This window comes from Salvelinus namaycush, chromosome 26, assembly GCF_016432855.1.
Source record: "Salvelinus namaycush isolate Seneca chromosome 26, SaNama_1.0, whole genome shotgun sequence".
Lineage (NCBI taxonomy): Eukaryota > Metazoa > Chordata > Actinopteri > Salmoniformes > Salmonidae > Salvelinus > Salvelinus namaycush.
This window is the reverse complement of record NC_052332.1, coordinates 19664377-19682639: the sequence shown is the minus strand read 5'-3', so window position 1 is coordinate 19682639 and position 18263 is coordinate 19664377. Positions and strand designations below refer to the sequence as shown.

Sequence of the window (18263 nt, the reverse complement as noted above, 5' to 3'; positions counted from 1 at the left end):
AGCCATTTGATTAGCTGTTCAGGAGTCTTATGGCTTGGGATAGAAGCTGTTTAGAAGCCTCTTGGACCTAGACTTGCTGCTCCGGTACCGCTTGCCGTGCGGTAACAGAGAGAACAGTCTATGACTAGGGTGGCTGGAATCTTTGACAATTTTTAGGGCCTTCCTCTGACACTGCCTGGTATAGAGGTCCTGGATGGCAGGAAGCTTGGCCCTGGTGATGTACTACCGTCTGTAGTGCCTTGCGGACGGAGCCCGAGCAGTTGCCATACCAGGCAGTGATGCAACCCTTCAGGACGCTTTCGATGGTGCAGCTGTAAAACCTTTTGAGGATCTGAGGACCCATGCCAAATCTTTTCAGTCTCCTGAGGGGGAATACGTTTTGTTGTGCCCTCTTCACGACTGTCTTGGTGTGTTTGGACTAGGGTTGCACATTTTGGGGAATATTCAGAGGTGGAAACTTTCCGTGGGAATTAACAGGAATATATGGGAATTAATGGAAATATATGCAAATTAATATTAATACCATTTAAATGTAGAATATTTTTGCATTGGATATATTTACCATATCACATGTAGACAGAAACATAAACCCTTTACCTTTTCAGTAGACATAATTGCAAATGATTAAATCCTTCCAATATAATTATTTTTTTAAATAATTTTATGAATTGAACTTTAAATGAGTTGAACAACAAAAGAGAATATTGAATGATCCCCAATGATCCATCGCATCTCCCAAAAATGTTTTTAACATACATCTGTAAAATGATAGTCTAGAAACTAAAGCTATGGTTGTCTTCCTCTCAGGCTTCCATGTCTTCTCCCTGGACCTCTTCAATGTCCACCTCTAGAACATCAGACTCTGAAGCCTCATCTTCACATTCACTTACCAACCTTGTTGAGGATGGCTTGTTCCATGTTTGAGGATGGCTTGTTTCTTGTGTGTTCCAAAACAAGGAGCTGTTGTGCTCTGAGGCAGCTGATGTTGGTGGGATTTGGAGGATGATGGAGGCAACCGGGGAAGAGCCTCAGATCCACAAAGTCCCTTCCACCAGGTGGCTGATGAGATATGTTGGCACGACTGCCATATTGCATCTCCATCCCAAAGCCCTTGCTTGGAAGTGTACTTCGTCAGACTGCCAAGAACCTTGGCCAAGGCAGCGAGACACAGTAGTGATGACACCATAGGCCTTGTTGATCTCTGCACCAGACAGGATGCTCTAGCCAGCATACTTGGCATCCAACACGTACGTTGCGGCGTGTATGGGCTTCAGGCAGAAGTCTTCATGCTTTTTGATGCATTTCAGCACTGCAGTTTCCTCTGCTTGGAGCAATAGTGAAGTGGGCAGGAGCAACAGTGAAGTGGGCAGGGCAGTACAGATTTATTCTCTTACATCTGCAAACGGAGTCTGAACATCAGACAGGATGGCATTGTCTCCCTCAATCCATGCAATGGGTACTGCTATAGGTTCCAGGAGTTTCAGGCTGCTTACCACTCTCTCCCAAAATACATCATCCAGGAGGATCCTCTTGATGGGGCTGTCCATATCGGCAGACTGTGATATGGCCATTTCTTGGGGACTCCTTCTCCTCCAGGAGACTGTCAAACATGATGACAACATCACCCCAATGGGTGTTGCTGGGCAGCTTCAATGTGGTGCTCTTATTCTTCTCACTTTGCTTGGTGAGGTAGATTGCTGCTCTAACTTGATGACCCTTCACATACCTAACCATTTCCTTGGCTCTCTTGTAGAGTGTATCCATTGTTTTCAGTGCCATGATGTCCTTGGGGAGCAGATTCAATGCATGAGCAGCACAGCCAATGGGTGTGATGTAAGGGTAGGACTCCACTTTAGACCAAGCAGCCTTCATGTTCGTAGAATTGTCTGTCACCAGTGCAAATACCTTCTGTGGTCCAAGGTCATTGATGACTGCCTTGAGCTCATCTGCAATGTAGAGACGGGTGTGTCTGTTGTCCCTTGTGTCTGTGCTCCTGTAGAATACTGGTTGAGGGGTGGAGATGTAGTTAATTATTCCTTGCCCACAAACATTCGACCACCCATCAGAGATGAATGCAATACAGTCTGCTTTCTCTATGATTTGCTTGACCTTCACTTGAACTCTGTTGAACTCTGCATCCAGCAAATGAGTAGATAAAGCATGCCTGTTTGGAGAGGTGTATGCTGGGTGAAAAACATACAGAAATCTCTTCCAATACACATTGCCTGTGAGCAGAGGTGAGCCAGTTGCATACACAGCTCGAGCAAGACATTCATCAGTATTTCTCTGACTACGTTCCTCCATTGAGTCAAAAAAACTTTGAATTCCAGGAGGACCATGAGCTGTTGCTATCGATAAGGTGTCAGATTCATCATTTCCACCTCAAATAGAAGTAGAGGGACTTTTGTCAGAGGTTGCTTGTTGGGAGCGCTGAGGAAACTTTATGCACTTGGCCAGATGATTCTGCATCTTTGTTGCATTCTTCACATATGATTTGGCACAGTATTTGCAAATGTAAACAGCTTTTCCTTCTATATTAGCTGCAGTGAAATGTCTCCATATATCAGATAGTGCCCGTGGCATTTTCCTGTAAAGATTAGAAAAAAGTAAAACAAACAATTCCATATACAGATAAATGAATGTAAATTTAAGCAAATTTCCCCAAAATCCCGGGCTTAACTTCCCATGGAAAATTTCCAGAAATTTCCTGGAAAGTTTCTGACCCTTTGCAACCCTAGTTTCCTGCAGTCCACAATCATCTCCTCTGTCTTGATCACGTTGAGGGAGAGGTTGTGGTCCTTGCACCACACGGTCAGGTCTCTGACCTCCTCCCTATAGACTGTCTCAGTTGTCGACGATCAGACCTACCACTGTTGTGTCATCAGCAAATTTAATGATGTGTTGGAGTCGTGCCTGGCCGTGCAGTCATGAGTGAACAGGGAGTACAGGAGGGGACTGAGTACGCACCCGAGGGGCCCCCGTGTTGAGGATCAGCGTGGAGGATGTGTTATGACCTACCCTCACCACCTGGGGGCGGCCCGTCAGGAAATCCAGGATCCAGTTGCAGAGGGAGGTGTTTAGTCCCAGGGTCCTTAGCTTAGTGATGAGCTTTGAGGGCACTATGGTGTTGAACGCTGAGCTGAAGTTAATGTATAGCATTCTCACATAGGTGTTCCTTTTGTCCAGGTGGGAAAGGGCGGTGTGGAGTGCAATAGAGATTGCATCATCTGTGGATCTGTTGGTGCGGTATGCAAATTGGATTGGGTCTAGGGTTTCTGGGATAATTGTGTTGATGTGAGCCATGACCAGCCTTTCAAAGCACTTCATGGCTACAGATGTGAGTGCTATGGGTCGGTAGTCATTTAGGCAGGCTACCTTAGTGTTCTTGGGCACAGGGACTATGGTGGTCTGCTTGAAACATGTTTGTATTACAGACTCAGACAGGGAGAGGTTGAAAATGTCAGTGAAGACCGCTAGGCCAGACGGATTTCCAGGACATGTACGAGCATGCGCTGACAAACTGGCAAGTGTCTTCACTTTTTCATTCACATGTATGTATGCCCTGTCACCCACTGACAGTACACAGCCATGTCCCCTGAGGGGAAATAAATAAATAAATGCATCCGGCGAGCTGCCAGCCAATGCAAACCTCCGGCCAGGAATTATATTCCAGCAGTTTGCATGTCTGGATTACCGCTCTCTGTATGGCTGGTCAATGACAGCAGAAGATTTCACTGCCAGTGAGCAGGGCATAGGAATCCCTGAGCACTCCATGGGCCCCAAACAAGCAGCAAGCATATAAATAACAGTCTCTTTTATACCCAGTTAGGTAACAAAAACATAAAATGAAGGACTTTTAAATTGCTTTGCATTGTGCATCATCCAGACAGCAGGCACAGTCTAAGGGATAAAGAGCATGAATGATGCTACCACTGTGCTGACTGATGACTAGAATTCAAATTTATAACACTTACTTTTTTCCAGAACAGCTTAATACATAGAATAAGTTCTTTATAGTAATCTCATGAAATATATTCCTAATACGAATCCATGTAGTCAGTGGCACGTGCACAAGTGTAAAGACCGTCTTAATGGATGTGTATGCTCAATACAAAATTATAACCAACTCATCACTATTCTGCCACAAAATTGGAAGAGACAATTAGTCTGTCTGCCTGCCAATAAATATCATAAATGGCTTAAAATGGTTAGTATAAAAATAAATCAGTTTCACTTGAAGTCAAAAGGTTTGACAGCAATACCGTATAAAATTAAAATCAATTAGGGACAGTTTTTTGATGTCCCAATACCTTGGCATCGGGTCTATAAACTGACATAACACAGAGACATTAAAATTGTATCCACAAGTTCATCTGACTCTGGGGAAGTAGATAAAAGGCCTCATTGCCAAAATCCCAAAGTATCCCTTTAACTGAGTTCATTCTGCTGTACTAAGTGATTTCTAAATAGGTAGCTATTGAATTTGTCTACTTGCGAGTTGTTTTATCCCAGTCGGTTTCACCCAAATTCACTTAAAATGTGAAGTTAAGTATTTGGTCCCATATACCTAGCACGCAATGACTACATCAAGCTTGTGACTCCACAAATTTGTTGGATTGAATGATTTGCTGTTTGTTTTGGTTGTGTTTCAGATTATTTGGTGCCCAATGGAAATGGATGGTATATAATGTATTGTGTCATATTAGAGTCACTTATCTTGTAAAGAAAAACGTTTTTAAAAACTTCTACATTAATGTAGATTCTACCATGATTACAGATAATCCTGAATGAATCAGAAAGTTAGAGGCATACAAACCCTGCCTCCCTCCACAACGTTATTGTAATGGTGAAAGGTTAGCATGTCTTGGGAATAGGATATTTGTGAGTAACTCTCACTCATCATTACTCACGATTCACTCAGGACTATCCACAATCATTGTAGCATCCACATTAATGTAGAAGTGTTCAGAAACATATTCTTATTTACAAAAAAAGTGACTCCAAAATGACACAATACATTATTTACCATTCATTTCTATTGGGCACAAAATAATCAAAACAAACAGCAAATGTATCCAACAAGGTTGTAGAGTCACAAGCATTGGGTGCTAGGAATACGGGACCAAATAACTAACTTTGGACCACAGGAGGCCTTTTGATAGGCCATCATTGTAAATAAGAATGTGTTCTTAACTGACTTGCCTAGTTAAAAAGGGTAAATAAATACGAAAATTATTTGTCCCAATTCCTTGGGACCCCTAAAATGGGGGGACTATGTACAAAATGTGCTGTAATTTTTAAACGGTTCACCCGATATGGATGAAAATACAGTCAAATTAAAGCTAACAGTCTGCACTTTAACTTAAGTCATTGTATCATTTCAAATTCAAAGTGCTGGAGTACAGAGCCAAAACAACAAAAATGTGTCACTGTCCCAATATTTTTGGAGCTCACTGTATTTGGAATGCATATGCTAGATGGAGACACATGCCAATCACAAATATGTCTGAGTGAGAGAGACTTTTTGCCTACTGTAATGCAACCTGGTTTAATAGCATTTTGTATTATTCTGTACGTAAAAACAAGACTCAATTTAGTATGATATGTATTAATTTGTGGGTATGTTACGAAATACAATTTGTATTATATGTTACAAATTTGCAAAACATACAATATGTTATTAAGTCTAGCTAGGTGGCTAACGTTAGATAGGTTAAATGGTTAGGGTTAGCTAAAAGGATTAGGTGAAGGGTTAAGGTTGGCTAAAAGGGTTAGGTGAAGGGTTAATGATAATGCACGTCCCCATGTCGTAAGGATCTGTACACAATTCCTTGAAGCTGAAAATGTCCCAGTTCTTCCATGGCCTGCATACTCACCAGACATGTCACCCATTGAGCATATTTGGGATACTCTGGATCGACAGTATGTTCCAGTTCCCAACAATATCCAGCAACTTCGCACAGCCATTGAAGAGGAGTGGGACAACATTCCACATGCTACATTCAACAGCCTGATCAACTCTATGTGAAGGAGATGTGTCGTGTTGCATGAGGCAAATGGTGGTCACACCAAATGACTGACTGGTTCTGATCCTAGCCCCTATTTATTTTATTTTTTTAAAGGCATCTGTGACCAACAGATGGATATCGGTATTCCCAGTGATGGGAAATCCATAGATTAGGGCCTAAAGAATGTATTACAATTGATGGATTTCCTTATTTATTTCTGTACCTTTATTTAACTAGGCAGGCCAGTTAAGAACAAATTCTTATTTTCAATGACGGCCTAGGAACAGTGGGTTAACTGCCTTGTTCAGGGGCAGAACGACAGATTTTTTACCTTGTCAGCTCGGGATTCGATCTTGCAACCTTTCGGTTACTAGTCCAACGCTCTTACCACTAGGCTACCTGCCACCCCATAAAAACGCTGAAATTGTTGCATTTATATTTTTGTTCAGGATAAATGGAGTGACTCGGATTTACGTACAGAATAATACAAAATGCTTTGAGACCAGTTAACGTAATGATGTCCCTGACCCTGAATAATCACTGAGACAGTCAACATCCCACAGTTGAGAACTAATCTAAGTAAAGCGTGCAGTGATTTTAGGAAATAATTTAGTAAATGAATGCACACAGATAGTAAAGCTGAAGCTATAACTGTAATATTTGTGTTGTGGAGAAATGACCAGGCAGGAGACGGGAGTACAGTTAGTTTTCGTTTAGTCAAAACCTCTCGTGCTCTCCAGTTCGCGGCACCATGGTGCATTTCCTATTAGGTGTAGTAACGTAACACTGCCGTAATACATCACTGCTTAGTAACTGCATAGTAACTAATATAAACAGATGTAGATCTCAGATACTACACTCCTCCCCCATAGTGTTTAACTCCCAGAGAACAAGGTAAATGTTAGGGAACTACTAATGCAATATCTGAACAATGCATTCTTAAACATCTTTCAACTACTGGGTTGAAGCAGACTTTGAGCCCAGCACAAATCCGTGGGATTATTCTAACCAAAGATGGAGTTTGTATCCTAATAACTAACCCAGGTAATGTCATTTTTCTTTCCTTTTATCTAGGACATATTAAAGTTTTTGTTTGTTTTACTGTCTGTTACCTCCTTAAACAGCTCAACTCACAGGTCAAGCTTTTGAGGTGCCCTTCGCTGTCGAATAGGATATCTCTGCTCCTCCTGGGCTTCCGGTGGTGGGCCAGGTTCGGGTGGAAGGTCATGCTCTGTCTCTCCCGTACGTCCACAGTCAGGAGAATAGTCCTGGGGGTCGTTATTGTTCTTGTTCTCTCGGCGTGTCTCTGCTGGGGCGTTGGACCGTAGCAGATGATCCACATGAACGTTGACATGGCGATGACCAATTTGGACTTGGTAAGTCAAAGGTCCTCTGCGTTGCAAGATCACACCTGAGTTCCACAGGCGCTTGGGGTGTCTGAAATCACGTACCATCACCCTCTCTCCCTCTTTGAATTCTCTGACAGTCTTTGAGTGTCTGTCATGAGCTTTCTTCTGCTGTAGCTGGTGCTTTGCCACAGTGCTTGACAAGTCTGGTTTCAACAATGTCAGGTGGGTACGTGGTTGGCGTCTCAAACAGTTCAGCTGGTGTACATTCCGTTACTGTGTGTGGTGTGTTATGGTAAGACTGAACCTCGAGTCTAGTCCAGGCCTTCTTAAAGGTTTGCACGGCTCTCTCCGCTGTTCCGTTTGATGCCGGATGGTAAGGATGTGCCTTACTCCGTTGTTCTTGAGAAACATTTCAAAATCGTTTGAAGTGAAAGGAGGGCCATTGTCCGATACGAGCTCCTTGACTAGTCCAAAGGATGCCAACAGGTGTCTGAGAAGATTGATGGTCTTCTCAGCTGTGGTCAGTTGAGTAGGGAACACTTCCATCCACTTGGAATGGACATCGACGACAACAAGGAAATGTTGCTTGTCAATCTCGGCGGAATCCACGTGGATGCGTTCCCAAGGTGTAGCAGCCCAGTACCATGGATGAAGAGGTGCAGCAGCAGGCTTGTTGTGAACAGCTTCACAAGGTGAGCAGTGGCCTACATGCTGTTGAATGTCCTGATCCAGTCCAGGCCACCACAGATAACTGCGAGCGAGTGCTTTCATTCGAGTTATCCCTGGATGTCCCTCATGCAGGTCAGATAGCAGTCTCCTCTGGAATGTGTGAGGTACCACCACCCTTGATCCCCACAGAACACATCCTTGATCAGTGGACAACTGGTCTTTCTTGTCGATGAATGGACGAAGGTTATCGTCATTTACGAAATTTGGCCAACCGCCTAATGTTAAGTCCAAGACTTTGGAAAGCACTGGATCTTTCCTCGTTTCCTCTGCTATGTCTGAAGTAAGTATGGGCAGTTCGTCAAAGAGAGAGATCTGGAGGACTGCTCTATCATCTTCACTGTCGGAGTCACTATTGCATGGTAGTCTTGATAGTGTATCTGCATTTGCGTGATCACTGGATCGTCTGTACTCAATCTCGTAGTCGTAGGCTAACAATATCAGAGCCCAACGTTGCATTCGAAGTGCAACAAGGGTTGGTATAGCTGATTTGTTCCAAGGATGGCCAACAGAGGCTTGTGATCGGTCAGCAGTTGGAACTTCCTTCCGTAGAGGTATTTGTGAAACTTCTTCACTCCGAATATTATGCTCAGGGCTTTTTTCTCAATTTGAGCATCATTTTTCTCACTTGGTAATAGAGTCCGTGATGCAAATGCAATAGGGTGTTCTTCACCTGACGATAGAACATGTGAGATGACGGCTCCTACTCCGTATGGAGATGCATCACACGCGAGTCTCAGCTTCATCTCTGTGTTGTAGTGGGCAAGCCACTTACTCTTTAGCAGATGCTGTTTGCAAGTCTTGAATGCTTCTTCGCATTGTGGGGACCAATTCCACTTTGTATCAGCCTGCAGCAGTTGGTGAAGCGGATGCAACAATGTGGACAAGTTTGCCACAAACTTTCCGTAATAGTTCAGGAGCCCCAAAAATGACCTCAGCTCTGAGATATTTGTGGGTGCTCTCCAGTTCAATGACAGTTTTTTTTATTTAACCACCAGAGGGCAGTGTCGCTATTCTGGACTCCAATAGTCTTGCTACTTGGCAGCTCCTGAACACTGTACCTACTAGCAGTGCTTAGCCTTTTTTACTGGCGAAAGAAAATAAAAAACTGACGAATTACATAATTATTTTGAAGGGAAGAATGTCTTCAAGCAATGTCCGTTAAAGAAGTTTAATCACCTCATTGCCATTGTAATATTTGTGTTGTGGAGAAATGACCAGGCAGGAGACGGGAGTACAGTTAGTTTTCGTTTAGTCAAAACCTCTCGAGCTCTACAGTTCGCGGCACCATGGTGCGCATGTGCATTTCCTATTAGGTGTAGTAACGTAACACTGCCGTAATACATCACTGCTTAGTAACTGCATAGTAACGAATATAAACAGATGTAGATCCCAGATACTACAATCACGATGAATGGTGATGAATCTCATTGTAAAACAAATGCCTAAACCTGCAGCATTCAGAACTGGTCATGACTCCGATCAAAGAAGGCCTCACATTAAAACATACATTCAGTTCTTACAAACAGTCTGGGCATGTAGACTGAAATAATGAAATGGAGTAAAAGGAGATGATATATCTCAATATATCTCTTCTCCACATGGTTGTTGTGAACCTTATCACAAAGGGATGTTTTGACTGGGATTTGCTATTCTGAATAAGGTCTCGGTGCTTTGGGTTAGACATACCCATAGCCCAATAAATGGACTAAAGGAGTCTAACATTACTCCTTATAGTCCAAGGTCTACACTTGTTGTATTCGGCGCATGTGACGAATACAGTTTGATTTGATGTTCTGTTAAAAAGGGGAATTGGCCCTGGAAGTCAAAACAGCCAAATACTCTAGGGCTGGGCGGTATTCCGTATTTTTACGATATACCAGTATTGATGCACGAACCGGTTTGGGTTTTTACTTTACCCTCTAACACTATTTGAATGTTTGGTTTGTTAAAATGTAATACACTGTGTGTAACGTTCATTTTTATAGTTTACTTTGCTACTTAAGTCATCTCTCTCCAGCCTCTTTTTCCACACAGACCTAGTCCCGCCCCGGCACTCAAGAGCATTTGTTGTTCCAGACTGAGACACTTGCGTTCAGTCTAGCACATGCAACAATATTGATGACAATGATGCAGTTTTCACTTTGCTTCTTAATATAAATTCACTAGTGTTCTATAAATTACACTATTTGTTTGTGTTTCTTACATCTGCAAAACAGCTAGTTTGTCTTTTCTTAGGAAGTTGGGCCTAAATCTTGTTAGCCACCAATGCTAATCGCTAGTTAGCTGGCTAGCTAATAAAATGTATAGAGTCAGAGCAAATGTAATTAGCTATACAGCCTGATAATACCAGTGATGGTGTAGACCTAAATCAGCATGTTGTTTGTGCAACAGTATCTTCTAAATCAAAGCCGAATACGCAAAGAAAGAATGTTAGCTACTTCATGTAGCCAAGTGAAATCATTCAATGTGGCCAAAGATTATTGGTTCCCCTAGGAAACTCTTATCAACACTGTTTCCTACCCTATCACAATAACTCCTCCCTGGCATTTTCAATCATTATCATGTCAAACACTATTCAAAGTGCCCACTATTATATTGTAACTATAAAATTAGAATAATCATTCTAGTTCCATGATCCCAACAGTTCACCCATGTGTTAGAAAATAAGGCCTAGATTTTTTTTGCCTATATCATGCAGCCCTACGTGGCAGTGTGGAAATTCTCAAATGAGTGCAGGAAATGTATGAAAAATTATTTTTGGTTGAAGTTGAATTGAACAGTATAAAACAATCAGAATGGAGAAAGACCCATTGAAATCAATTAGAATGTGTTGCCACCCTAGGGTCACGCACTACTCACAAAGCTATTTATTTTGAGGCCTGTGAGCTAGGACCTCTTTTTAAGGGGAAGCCTATAAAAACAGTTATAAAACACAAATATAGTTAAAATTACTCCACAAGACACCAGTACCCCAAATGATAGCCTAAATTGCAATACCTAAAAGTTGAAGTCCTATTTTATTTGGATAGGCCTAAATTAAACATTGAATTGTTAAAATGATTGGCTAAAGACCTTTGCAGAATTTAGATGATTTTGAATACACACATGGATTTCAATAAACAAATGGATAAGACTGTTCTATTCTCTTTGATTTAGTTCCTATTGCAACTCAGGCAAATTACAGAATGAATGACATACTAAACTAAATGGAGGATGAATTAAATGTTAAAATGTTGGAATATGAGACGCACACACCATGCATGCTCTGCACTTTTTATGGCTAGTAGGCCTACATTAGGGTATAATGACTATGGCTGCATGCCTCTAGAAGGGCATATTCTGAGGCTGAGGGGTGCTTTTCCAAAGGCGCATGGTGCTGCTGCAAGCAGATAACAAGCTCTTCAACTGGGCAGCAGTGTCACGATGGAGGGAATAGCCTATACGGAGACTACCTAAGACCACTGCAACAGACTTATTGTAAAGTGTGGGAATAAGTTTATGCCAGACATAGCCTCTGTTGAACCTCTCCCTAGTTCATTTCGAAGGCCGTATGTTCATGGCCCGATTCATACAAATCATGTAAAATGATTTTAAATTCATATTAACCCCTCCTACAGAATATGCTTTGGCAAGATTGAGTGATGAAATAAATGTCAAAATATAATTTTTTTTTTCAATATTTTGAGTGGCAAAGACTCCAGTGGTCATACATAATTCATATATTCACCAAATATCTATTATGTTCTGTTTCGTTATTCCTGGTATATACTACTGGTTAAGATTGCAGAAAGAGCCCAGAGAATGGGATGGTGCAATATTGAATTAGTCATATTTTGATAAGATGCATGCATGGGGATGTCCACGTCTGTAGAGATACACCTAGCGGAATGAAACTTCACTGTTGTAGGCATAATACAGCTAGTGCTATCTAGACTTGGCCAACAAATCCATTACATTAGCAACCTAAATGTGAAGAAAACTCAACTGAGGAGTAATAGAGACTTTTAACTTTGAAACAGGCAGGATACCTCTTTCCCTGACCATTTACATTTTTTTTACTGTGTTATCCTGTCTGGCTCTGGCGTTCCGCTAGCGGAACTCCTCCCACATTCCACTGAAAAGGCAGAGCGTGAAATTCAAAAGATATTTTTTAGAAATATTTAACTTTCACACATTAACAAGTCCAATACAGCAAATGAAAGATACACATCTTGTGAATCCAGTCAACATGTCCGATTTTTAAAATGTTTTACAGCGAAAACACCACATATATTTATGTTAGCTCACCACCAAATACAAAAAAGGACAGACATTTTTCACAGCACAGGTAGCATGCACAAAGCCAACCTAACTAACCAAGAACCAACCAAACTAACCAAGAAACAACTTAATCAGATGACAGTCTTATAACATGTTATACAATAAATCTATGTTTTGTTCGAAAAATGTGCATATTTGAGGTATAAATCAGTTTTACATTGCAGCTACCATCACAGCTACCGTCACAAATAGGACCGAAGCAGCCAGAGTAATTACAGACACCAACGTCAAATACCTAAATACTCATCATAAAACATTTCTGAAAAATCGATGGTGTACAGCAAATTAAAGACAAACATCTTGTGAATCCAGCCAATATTTCCGATTTTTTAAGTGGTTTACAGCGAAAACACAATATAGCATTATATTAGCTTACTACAATAGCCTACCACACTACCGCATTCATTCATCAAGGCACGTTAGCGATAGCAATAGGCACGTTAGCGATAGCGAATAAACCAGCAAAAGATATATAATTTTTGACTAACCTTGATAAGCTTCATCAGATGACAGTCCTATAACATCAGGTTATACATACACTTATGTTTTGTTTGAAAATGTGCATATTTAGAGCTGAAATCAGTGGTTATACATTGTGCTAACGTAGCATCTTTTTCCCACAACGTCCGGATATTTTTCTGACACTTTTTCTGACACACATATTCTGACCAAATAACTATTCATAAACATAACTAAAAAATACATGTTGTATAGGAAATGATAGATACACTAGTTCTTAATGCAATCGCCGTGTTAGAATTCTAAAAATAACTTCATTACGACATCCAGCTTAGGTATAGCGAGAGAGTGCCCAAACTCTGGGCGCAAACGACTAGTTCACATGTACGACAGATATATGAAATAACATCATAAAATGGGTCCTACTTTTGCTGATCTTCCATCAGAATGTTGTACAAGGGGTCCTTTGTCCAGAACAATCGTTGTTTGGTTTTAGAACAGCCTTTTTCCCTCTCGATTTAGCAAGCACACTTGCCAAGTGGCACGAATATCTCCATGTCAACAAACTCAGAGAACGGAACACGGCAAAACTCCCGAAACAATTTCAATAATCTGATTAAACTATATTGAAAAAACATACTTTACGATGATATTGTCACATGTATCAAATAAAATCAAAGCCGGAGATATTAGTCGTCCATAACGACAGCTTATCAGAAGGCAAATCCAGGTCCCTTCTCGCGCTCTCCAGAAAACAGGAAACTGGTGACACGTCATGCCAAGAGCTATTATTCGAGCCCAGATCAAGTTACACACTCAATTTCTTCTCTCACTGCTTGTCGACATCTAGTGGAAGACGTATGAAGTGCATCTAAACTAATAAATATCAAGGACTTTAATAGGCAGGCCCTAGAACAGTGCATCGATTTCAGATTTTCCACTTCCTGTTAGGAAGTTTGCTGCAAAAGGAGTTCTGTTTTATTCACAGATATAATTCAAACGGTTTTAGAAACTAGAGAGTGTTTTCTATCCAATAGTAATAATAATATGCATATTGTACGAGCAAGAATTGAGTACGAGGCCGTTTAAATTGGGCACGATTTTTCCCCCAAAGTGAAAACAGCGCCCTCTGTCCTCAACAGGTTTATACTTGTAGCACTCCTCACAGGCCGTTTGGTGTACATTTTTTGTTGTTGGTGAGATGAAACTGACAAAACTCTGAAAAGTATTATTGTACGTCAGAATTGCAACGCAAGATTTGTTCAAGACTAAAATCTAAGTCCGTAATCGTAACATGGTGTTTGTATGTTCACTGATTCAATTTCACATTGACAATTCATGCATGCCTTTTCTTACTATCCTAACGATAGCTGCCAAAAGGTTGAACGTACTATCTGGTTCCATACTTATGCTTCCAAAACGTAACGCAAGCAATGCGCGTTAATGTGCATCGGCAAACTCCCCCATACAGAAGAAGCTTTCATCCAATGACTTGTGTGTGTAACACAACGGCACTGAGTCACGATCAAGGGCTAGAAACACCCATAGCCACACTCAAAGACACCAGTTAATATTTACAGAATTATAATCAGTATAATAATTCTCTTTTTGGATACCCCAAAAAGCAAGAGTGGATGAATAGGTCAACTACTAGACATAAACAAATGGAAATGGTTCAGTAAGTTAGTAACATTGAGTTGAGGCCTCCTCAGAATGTAGGCCAAATCGTGACGTTTCTGTAACATAATAGCCCTCGTGAATGGGCTACAAAGGACAAACACTGAGGCCGCCCATGCCTGATCAGTTATAATTGTACTATATTTTCAGAAGTTTGATGTTTTACTTTAGAAATAACGAATAACGAATGATATGGCTACTGTGAACAATGGTCAATACCCAAATAAGGCAAGAGAAGCAAACTGAGATTATATACTACGTTACGAAAGGCAGTTTCGAAGTTTGACTTACCTAATAGAAATTCTGGATATTTGGTCGTTTGCGATGGAAAACCACAATTAAAAACCGAATATGATAGTACACCAGCAGAAGGAGAGTTTTGAAGTAAGAAAAAAAGCAATTCGTTTTGCGGCAATCCTTTGCGTTTCCTGGTTTTTGCAGGTATGGGCGTGGCGTTGAAACTGCAGGTGAGTCACGCACGCGCTGTAGACTACCACGTGACCATTCGTAGGTGAGTTCAGTTCCGCCGAAGGGCATGAGTCACCCCTCAAATGTACACTTATATAGCCCACTTACCGTTAGGATGTCCACACTCCCCAGTGAATTGTACAGAAACTGAATGTCAGCTCATTAATATGTAAGGTAAGACAAAGCCTACTTACTCCTGCCAATCACACACTCCTTATAATTCAAAGTAGGGCCTAATCCACACTGAAACTGCATGAATCATACCTGGGAAGTGAAACATAAAAGGAAACTCATCATCCACTCACCATTTTTTCTCAACTAATAGCACCCCTACCGACATGTTATCAATAGGCTACAATTTTGATTCAGTGCTTCTACTCCTGGATTGATTGCTGTTTGGGCAAACATTTTTGCCCCCTCATCAATCTACACACAATACCCCATAATGACAAAGTGAAAACAGGTTTTTAGAAATGTTTGCAAATATATTAAAAATAAAAAACTGAAATATCTTATTTACGTAAGTATTCAGTCCCTTTGCTATGAGACTCGAAATTGAGCTTAGGTGCATCCTGTTTCCATTGATCGTCCTTGAGATGTTTCTACAACTTGATTGGATTCCACCTGTGGTTAAATTCAATTGATTTGGTGCTTCAATTGAAGGTGCTTCAACACATGACTGAGTAAAGGGTCTGAATACTTATGTAAATGTGATCAGATTTTTATTTTTAATACAAATGCAAAAAAAAAAAAAAAAAAACGTTTTGCTCTGTCATTATGTGATATTGTGTGTAGACTGATGAGGTGTAAAAAACTAATCAATTTTAGAATAAGGTTGTAATGTAACAAAATGTGGGAAAAGTCAAGAGGTCTGAATACTTTCCGAATGCACTGTATGTTGATAGCCTGTTGTATGTTTCCTTGATGTCAGCTGTTGCGTTTCTGCATTTGAAAATCATGGATGGGTTCATTGTTTTCAAACAGGGTATATTGATTGCATTGGCCTGCAATGTCCATAGAAGAGTGTAATAGTGAGATTCCCTGATGTGTATAAATGTAGTGGTCTCCAAACTGTGATCCACCAGAAGCCTTTTGAATTTTCCTGTACATCTCCAGATAATGAAAACAACTTTTGAAGCCACAACAGCCCATTCTTAAGCCGTGACCCAGGAGGACTTGGCTGTGAATCACCAGGGCCCAGTTTTTCTAAGATTATCTATCTGAATTTCAGTTATCTGATAGGATAAAAAATACACAGATATGTTGATAGCCTTGATAGAATTAATAGAACGGGAGTCCCCATTCAAGCCCATGTTTTTTAAACTCACTTACATGAACAGATAAAATGTATATATTTTCTATGTTTAGTTTTCACTGAAAAGCTTCTATATGGAATATTGATAGCGTTTGCATCTATCATAACATAATCCTCGATGAGGAAAGAAACAGAGATCAGTAATTCTATACACATTGTGCCCCCTATTGATCATTTATGGGCATGGCAATGATAATGCGATCCTTTAAGGGATGGAGAATTTAGAGATGGATACATACAATTCTACTGCATAAAATCAGATTTTATTTGACCGACAAATTATATTTATAGAAGACTAATTATTTTAAAATACAATATACATATTATGCCAACTGTACATTAAAAAAAAAACATTTGATCTTGAAATACATAATTTTAAAACAAATAAAATGTGCAATCATGACTGATCATTAATAGGCCTACACCTATATGAAATGCATTATAAAATGTGTGATCGTGAAAGGAAGACACTTCGTGATATGGCATAATCACATGTCTTTAGCTACATAACATAAGCCTTCGATGGTATTCTTTCACCATGACATTGTTTTACAATCTTGACTAATTCAATTCATGGAACATTGATTGGCAACTAAGGGTTCAGACACACCGATAGCGTTTGCTGGCCAAGAGTAGGACTATTTAGCATGTCTGAATGTAATTTGCGAAACGACTGCGAATCAATTTTACATGTAGAATCGGCAGAATTTTTTTGGCAGTCGGACATGTACAGCGGGTGGTCCCTAAAACACATGCGTGCTGAACGATTGGCAGACGAACGCTAGAACCACATTCGGTGCGATGTGTGCGAGCCTTAAGTCCCCACTACATTGTGTGTTCCCTGGTGTCCAATGTCTACTGCACTGATTGTGATGTGACTTAATGGGTTGATTTATGGGGTCTCAAAAGTATGTCATGTAACTAAAGCATTTGCTCAATACAGTATTTTCTTGTACTATTCTACATTTATTTTCATTAAATTCTGTATCTTTATGCATGTATATATTTTTTTTTTAATGCTTCCTATTTAATCAAATAACATTTACAGATTTAATTTTTCAGGAATCCAGCCTCAGAGATTTGAACATTGTTATTAGTGATATTTCAACATTAAAATCCATAATCAATCACATGGATGTGCATACAAATAGAGCTTTGCTAGAGAAGCATTGAATAGAAGTGATTTGGCATGTTCCACAAGGTGACTGTTGCTAGTAATCTCCATTCGAAAACCTTAGGATTGTCCCTGATTTTAAAGTAGCAGCAAAGTGTACGGTAGCAGGAGAAAGGTGCTTTACAGTGCAGGTCATGAGTTCAAAAGGCAGGACAGTCTGTATTAGGGCACTGTCATAATAGCGTTTTTATGTGCAGTTGATGCTTAAAGAGATCATTATCTATTTAGTGATGCTGTGGGAAGGGACTTTTCATCTTCTTCCACCCGTCTTCACTAGAACATAAGAGGTTGAGAATCAGAGATGTAACAGAGAGGAGATGTTGGCGATGTCATAGATTACCAAACAAACAGGGATTTCACAGAGAGGATTGGTAATAGAGAAGAACAAAAAATGATGCTGATGATGTCAGAGACAGACATTGAAAAGGACATATATGGAAAATGTCTAAATACATCTTAGTGATGTCATACATAGGAGCTAAGTTAGCGATGATGTCACAGAGCGACACAATCATTGACCTTACAAAGGGCATGGAATATTTATGATATCATAGAGACAAGCAGAAGTGATGATGTCATAGACACTATTAAACAGATAATGGCTCCTAACTAAATGCATAGTGTATCTTGTACACCCACCAAGTAGACATTGCGTAGAGTCTGGGCTGCCCTGGGTATGGGGAGAGGGGACAGTGTCATCCAGGACCACATTTGCACTGGAGTCACAATGCTTATTACTGAGGAGACAGTGGGAAGAGTTACAA

The 18263-nt window shown here is 40.4% G+C and overlaps 1 protein-coding gene across 1 annotated transcript in view; it reads right to left on the bottom strand.

The window, feature by feature from the left end:
* LOC120021726 (tight junction protein ZO-2-like) overlaps window positions 1–14968 on the bottom strand; it is a 40443-nt gene extending 25475 nt beyond the window's left edge. Inside the window, exon 1 of the mRNA XM_038965569.1 lies at window positions 14834–14968. The gene's annotated coding sequence lies outside the window, so the exon portion shown is untranslated. The remainder of the gene's footprint in view (window positions 1–14833) is intronic.
* Window positions 14969–18263: the final 3295 nt, after the last annotated feature.